Source organism: Triticum dicoccoides, chromosome 4A (genome assembly GCF_002162155.2).
Source record: "Triticum dicoccoides isolate Atlit2015 ecotype Zavitan chromosome 4A, WEW_v2.0, whole genome shotgun sequence".
Taxonomy (NCBI): Eukaryota; Viridiplantae; Streptophyta; class Magnoliopsida; order Poales; family Poaceae; genus Triticum; species Triticum dicoccoides.
The window spans coordinates 308191223-308198824 of record NC_041386.1 but is presented as its reverse complement, the minus strand read 5'-3'; positions in this window follow the sequence as shown (position 1 = coordinate 308198824).

The following is a 7602-nucleotide window of genomic DNA, read 5'->3' as shown; positions in this document are numbered from 1 at the left end:
GACCCCTCCTTCTTGTCTGAGCAACCAGGCAAGCCCCCCCCCCTTTGATCACCAGATATCGCCTACTCTTCTCTATACTGCTTGCATTAGAGTAGTGTAGCATGTTACTGCTTTCCGTTAATCCTATTCTGATGCATAGCCTGTCATTGTTGCTACAGCCATTGATACCTTACCCGCAATCCTAAATGCTTAGTATAGGATGCTAGTGTTCCATCAGTGGCCCTACACTCTTGTCCGTCTGCCATGCTATACTATTGGGCTGTGATCACTTCGGGAGGTGATCACGGGCATATACTATATACTTTACACTGTTACATTACCTGTGATACTGTTCGGAGTTGGGGGCTGAAAGGACAGGTGGCTCCACCCCGGTAGAGGTGGGCCTGGGTTCCCGACGGCCCCCGACTGTTACTTGTGGTGGAGCGACAGGGCAGGTTGAGACCACCTAGGAGACAGGTGGGCCTGGTCCTGTTCGGCGTTCGCGGATACTTAACACGCTTAACGAGATCTTGGTATTTGATCTGAGTCTGGCTACGAGCCTATACGCACTAACCATCTACGTGGGAGTAGTTATGGGTATCCCGGCGTCGTGGTATCAGCCGAAGCACTTCAGACGTCAGCGACGGAGCGGCGCGCGCCGGATTGGAACATAAGCCTGCTCTTGTATTAAGGGGGCTAGTTCTGCTTCCGGCCGCCCTCGCAACATGCAGGTGTGCTATGGGCGATGGGCCCAGACCCCTGTGCGCTTAGGTTTAGACCGGCGTGCTGGCCTCTCTGTTTTGCCTAGGTGGGGCTGCGACGTGTTGATCTTCCGAGGCCGGGCATGACCCAGGAAAGTGTGTCCGGCCAAATGGGATCGAGCGTGTTGGGCTATGTGGTGCACCCCTGCAGGGAAGTTAATCTATTCGAATAGCCGTGATCTTCGGTAACAGGACGACTTGGAGTTGTACCTTGACCTTATGACAACTAGAACCGGATACTTAATAAAACACACCCTTCCAAGTTCCACAGACAACCCGGTGATCGCTTTTCTACAGGGCGACGAGGAGAGGATCGCCGGGTAGGATTATGCTATGCGATGCTACTTGGAGATGCTACTTGGAGATGCTACTTGGAGGAATTCAATCTACTCTCTTCTACATGCTGCAAGACGGAGGCTGCCAGAAGCGTAGTCTTCGACAGGATTAGCTATCCCCCTCTTATTCTGGCATTCTGCAGTTCAGTCCACTGATATGGCCTCTTTACACATATACCCATGCATATGTAGTGTAGCTCCTTGCTTGCGAGTACTTTGGATGAGTACTCACGGCTGCTTTCTCCCCCCTTTTTCCCCTTTCCTTCCTTCCTGGTTGTCGCAACCAGATGCTGGAGCCCTGGAGCCAGACGCCACCGTCGACGACCCCTACTACACCGGAGGTGCCTACTACTACGTGCTGCCCGCTGACGACGACCTGGAGTAGTTTAGGAGGATCCCAGGCAGGAGGCCTGCGCCTCTTTCGATCTGTATCCCAGTTTGTGCTAGCCTTCTTAAGGCAAACTTGTTTAACTTATGTCTGTACTCAGATATTGTTGCTTCCGCTGACTCGTCTATGATCGAGCACTTGTATTCGAGCCCTCGAGGCCCCTGGCTTGTATTATGATGCTTGTATGACTTATTCATGTTTTAGAGTTGTGTTGTGATATCTTCCCGTGAGTCCCTGATCTTGATCGTACACATTTGCGTGCATGATTAGTGTACGATTAAATCGGGGGCGTCACAAAGACATAACTGGGTCTCTCCTTCTCAACACATATACGAGTCGTTCTACCTCTATAGTTAGGCCTCTGCCTACCCCTACCACCACCCCCCTACACACACCGATACATCGAGCGCTCTAGTCATGTCTCCCTACCACACACAAACTTGACGTTTGCCCTCTAACGTTCCGGTAGGCTAGTCGCCCTATATCTTTGACTTGTACACACACACACACACAATTTCGATGGCTCTCTTCATCGATCTCGCACCCACCCACTTGATCCTCTCTTCGACTCTATCGATAGCTATGACCCCTCCCTCTCTTCTCGTGGATTGCCCGACCCTCTATGTATGATATGGATAGGCCTCCATTTCACACACATTGCATGCAAAATTTTGTTTGACATGTCATCGACACATATTCCCACAAATAACTCACGAAATCAACCCCCACCCCGAAACAAAAAACACTCACGAACGCGGTTTGTATCTCTCACACACACCCACGTAGGTGGGGGACGTGCACGAAGAGAAGGGGTGCATGCACGGCGCACGTACTCCCGTCTCTTTCCCAACCACACCCACGCGGGTACACGGTGGAGCTCATTTCTGTACGAAAAAGGCAGCCCACGTGGTAATTTGGCACGTGTACTGGTTGTCCACTTGGTGGATGGAGGATCGTCTACCACGGGTGAACAAACAAATTGCGACTTGACGTGTTATGTTAAAAAAGAGGCAAACCATGTGGGGCCTACCTTAGAGGCAAGGCTCTATACACTGGAGTACTTTTGATGTGTCCCGTCAACTCGCAGAACGAGGAGAATCTTGCTTAGTACACCGTCTCCCCCGCTCACGGGCGCGGTGGCTCGCAGGATGAGGTGAAGCTTGCTTACTACGCCTTACGCCCGCTCCCTCGCCCATGCGCACGGTGGCTCGCAGGACGAGGAGAAAAATTTACTACTCCCTCCGTTTACTCCTCGTCCGTACTACCTTGGTTATAGAGATTATACCATATTGTTTAGAATATATATGTCCTTTAGTAGATTTCAATATGAACTACTAGTACATACTCCAAACACTGATGTATATAGACGTATTTTAGAGTGTAGATTCACTCATTTTGCTCCGTATGTAGCACTCTCCCTCGCCCCTCGACTCTCACCCACGTGGTGGACATGCAGCAATTCATTCGGTCTCATATAGCCAGAATGATATATACTGCACTACCATTATTGCTCGACTTCCCGAAGATGCGAAGAGCCAATCGCAAGGTTAATATTTTGGAGATGCCAAGCGCAAGGTTATAGGAGAACGAGTAGTAGGTGTCGCGTCATTTATAAATAAAGTTTTTTTTCTTCAGTGGCACGTATGCAATATGATAGGTTCATATGGAGAGAAAAGGAAACCGCTCCACTATATACATAGTCAGGACGGGCCAGCCTACACGGTTGCTTGCTGGGGTTGCTCTCTTCACACTCTCTCGCACAAAACGACTGTGGCCACATCTCTAACATCCCGGCGGATCACGTCTGCTTGGGGAAGGGGTGGATGCTTAGTGTAGATGCGGTGGCCGTCGCCGACGGCGAAAACCCACTGTCGACACATCCTGATCAGGGGTCCCCGCCGTTCTCTCTCACAAAGCAGGTGAGGTTGCCTTCGTCCCTTGCTCACTGCTGCGATGTGGGCAGTTGCTGCCTCCCCCCGCCCTCCTCAAGGTTGAGCTACGTCCCTCAGGTACAACTCCCTTTACAGCTGGCTTGCACCACTGCTCCAGATGCCCACATCACTCCCTGTGGATATTTCTCTACTTCTTTGCCCCGCACATACCTCCACTGGCTTCTACATACTGTATTTTTGATGAGTTTATGTCTCATAAACTAGTCTCAGTAATCTTATTCTAATCACGCTTGTTCAATTTCTTTGCCACAGGGATGCTCATCCCGATTTTGGTGAAACTGCACAAAATGATCCGATGGTCAAAAGGTTGCAAACTTCATTTATTGGGAAGCTCGAATGTTGCCAGCAAATTGAAGCCTGGTCAGGGTTCATGGTTCAAGGGCTAGGGACTGCATGGATCTTTTTTTTCTTTAGCTGCCTCTGTTCCAAAATAAGTGTCAACTTTAGTAGTAGTACAACTTTGTACTAAAGTTTGCACAAAGTTGAGAAACTTATTTTGGAACAGAGGGAGTACATATTTGCTATGATCTTTCAATCATTGAGATGCAATAACATGCATGTTAGTCTCCTTTGTATTTGATGAAATGTTGCAACGGGCAACCTTGGACGCAAGATACATGTAACAGAAGCTGGAAGCTTCATAGCATTGTACAAATTAATCTGCTGATAAATTACAGTACGTACTATACTAGTACTTCCTCCGTTCCTAAATATAAGTCTTTGTAGAGATTTCACCATGAACCACATGCGGATGTATGTAGATGCATTTTAAGTGTAGATTCATTCATTTTGTTCCGTATGTAGTGGAATCTCTACAAAGACTTATATCTACTAGTAATAGCTACCCCCACTACTAGGAATTCTCTATCCTCTCCTTGAGCCACGTCATCAAAATTGATGTAGCCGTTAGATGAAGTAAATCAGTCCATAATAGCCGTCTGATCTTGACGTTGAGAGGCTCCGCACTAAGCCACATGCAAGCATGCAGAAATACCGTGCCACATGCATGTGAGTGGGTTTTAAATCACATCAACATGTCTGCATGCAAGCATGCACCGGTAGCATGCATGTAAGTGAGCTTTTAAGTCCCATTAACATGTCAAAAAGAAAAATATAATCCCATTATGCAGTAGGAGTTGGCTGATCTTTTTTCCTTATGTGGGATGATCTAAATGATGATGGGAGTTTATTTAGTTTGGCTACCACATTTGTCATGCGGTTATAGAGTTTTTTTTGTTTTATGAAATCGATAATTTTGCGTAGAGAGATATACCGCTGTTCCGCGCCAACACGCGGGGACTCATCTAGTAATATTTAGGAACGGAGGGAGTACTATGTAAAGAGTTAGGTGTCGCACGGTGATAGTGTGAGGTGGGCCATGTAATCACTGAGCCTGCGTGTTTTCACTGCTCTTGCAGGCCTCCGCTGTAAGAATGGAGAAAATTGTAATCTAGTAATAGTATACCTCCTTTCGCCGAAAGCGTGGGACATCCAGCAGTCCTACCACCTCAGTAATAAAGACCAATGAGCCGTCAAATCACATAGTGTTGGGGAACGTAGTAATTTCAAAAAAAATTCTACGCGCACGCAAGATCATGGTGATGCATAGCAACGGGAGGGGAGAGTGTTGTCCACATACCCTCGTAGACTGAAAGCGGAAGTGTTATAACAATGCGGTTGATGTAGTCGTACGTCTTCACGATCTGACCGATCAAGTACCGAACGTACGGCTCCTCCGAGTTTAGCACACGTTCAGCCCGATGACGTCCATCGAACTCCGATCCAACCGAGTGTTGAGGGAGAGTTTCGTCAGCACGACAGCGTGGTGACGATGTTGATGTTCTACCGACGCAGGGCTTCGCCTAAGCACCGCTACAGTATTATCGAGTTGGACTATGGTGTAGGGGGGCACCGCACACGGCTAAGAGACGATCAACTTGATCAACTTGATCAACTTGTGTGTCTATGGGGTGCCCCCTGCCCCCGTATATAAAGGAACAAGGGAGGGAGGCGGCCGGCCTAGGAGGAGGGCGCGCCAAGGGGGGAGTCCTACTCCCACCGGGAGTAGGACTCCTCCTTCCCTTGTTGGAGTAGGAGAGAAGGAAAGAGGGGGAGAGGAACAAGGAAAAGTGGGCTGCACCCCTTGTCCAATTCGGACCAGAGGGGGGGCGCGCGCCTCTTTCCTTTTGGCCTCTCTCCTCTATTCCCGTATGGCCCAATAAGGCCCATATGCTCCCCCGCGAATTCCCGTAACTCTCCGGTACTCCGAAAAATACCCGAATCACTCGGAACCTTTCCGATGTCCGAATATAGTCGTCCAATATATCGATCTTTACATCTCGACCATTTCGAGACTTCTCGTCATGTCCCCGATCTCATTCGGGCCTCCGAACTCCTTCGGTACATCAATACTCATAAACTCATAATATAACTGTCATCGAAACCATAAGCGTGCGGACCCTATGGGTTCGAGAACAATGTAGACATGACCGAGACACGTCTCCGGTCAATAACCAATAGCGGAACCTGGATGCTCATATTGGCTCCCACATATTCTACGAAGATCTTTATCGGTCAAACCGCATAACAACATACGTTGTTCCCTTTGTCATCGGTATGTTACTTGCGCGAGATTCGATCGTCGGTATCTCAATACCTAGTTCAATCTCATTACCGGCAAGTCTCTTTACTCGTTCTGTAACACATCATCCCGCAACTAACTCATTAGTTGCAATGCTTGCAAGGCTTTAAGTGATGTGCATTACCGAGAGGGCCTAGAGATACCTCTCCGACAATCGGAGTGACAGATCTTAATCTTGAAATACGCCAACCCAACAAGTACCTTCGGAGACACCTGTAGAGCACCTTTATAATCACCCAGTTACGTTGTGACGTTTGGTAGCACACAAAGTGTTCCTCCGATAAACGGGAGTTGCATAATCTCATAGTCATAGGAACATGTATAAGTCATGAAGAAAGCATTAGCACCAAACTAAACGATCAATTGCTAAGCTAATGGAATGGGTCAAGTCAATCACATCATTCTCCTAATGATGTGATCCCGTTAATCAAATGACAACTCATGTCTATGGTTAGGAAATATAACTATCTTTGATCAACGAGCTAGTCAAGTAGAGGCATACTAGTGACACTCTGTTTGTCTATGTATTCACACATGTATTATGTTTCCGGTTAATACAATTCTAGCATGAATAATAAACATTTATCATGATATAAGGAAATAAATAATAACTTTATTATTGCCTCTAGGGCATATTTCCTTCAGTCTCCCACTTGCACTAGAGTCAATAATCTAGTTCACATCGCCATGTGATTTAATACAATAGTTCACATCACCATGTGATTAACACCCATAGTTCACATCGACATGTGACCAACACCCAAAGGGTTTACAAGAGTCAATAATCTAGCTCACATCGCTATGTGATTAACACCCAAAGAGTACTAAGGTGTGATCATGTTTTGCTTGTGAGAGAAGTTTAGTCAACGGGTCTGCCACATTCAGATCCGTACGTATTTTACAAATTTCTATGTCAACAATGCTCTGCACGGAGCTACTCTAGCTAATTGCTCCCACTTTCAATATGTATCCAGATTGAGACTTACAGTCATCTGGATCAGTGTCAAAAACTTGCATCGACGTAACCCTTTACGACGAACCTTTTGTCACCTCCATAATCGAGAAACATATCCTTATTCCACTAAGGATAATTTTGACCAATGTCGAGTGATCTACTCCTAGATCACTATTGTACTCCCTTGCCAAACTCAGGGCAGGGTATACAATAGGTCTGGTACACAACATGGCATACTTTATAGAACCTATGGCTGAGGCATAGGGAATGACTTTCATTCTCTCTCTATTTTCTGCCGTGGTCGGGTTTTGAGTCTTACTCAACTTCACACCTTGTAACACAGGCAAGAACTCCTTTTTGACTGTTCCATTTTGAACTACTTCAAAATCTTGTCAAGGTATGTACTCATTGAAAAACTTATCAAGCGTCTTGATCTATCTCTATAAATCTTGATGCTCAATATGTAAGCATCTTCATCGAGGTCTTTCTTTGAAAAACTCCTTTCAAACATTCCTTTATGCTTTGCAGAATAATTCTACATTATCTCCGGTCAACAATATGTCATTCACATATACTTATCAGAAATGCTGT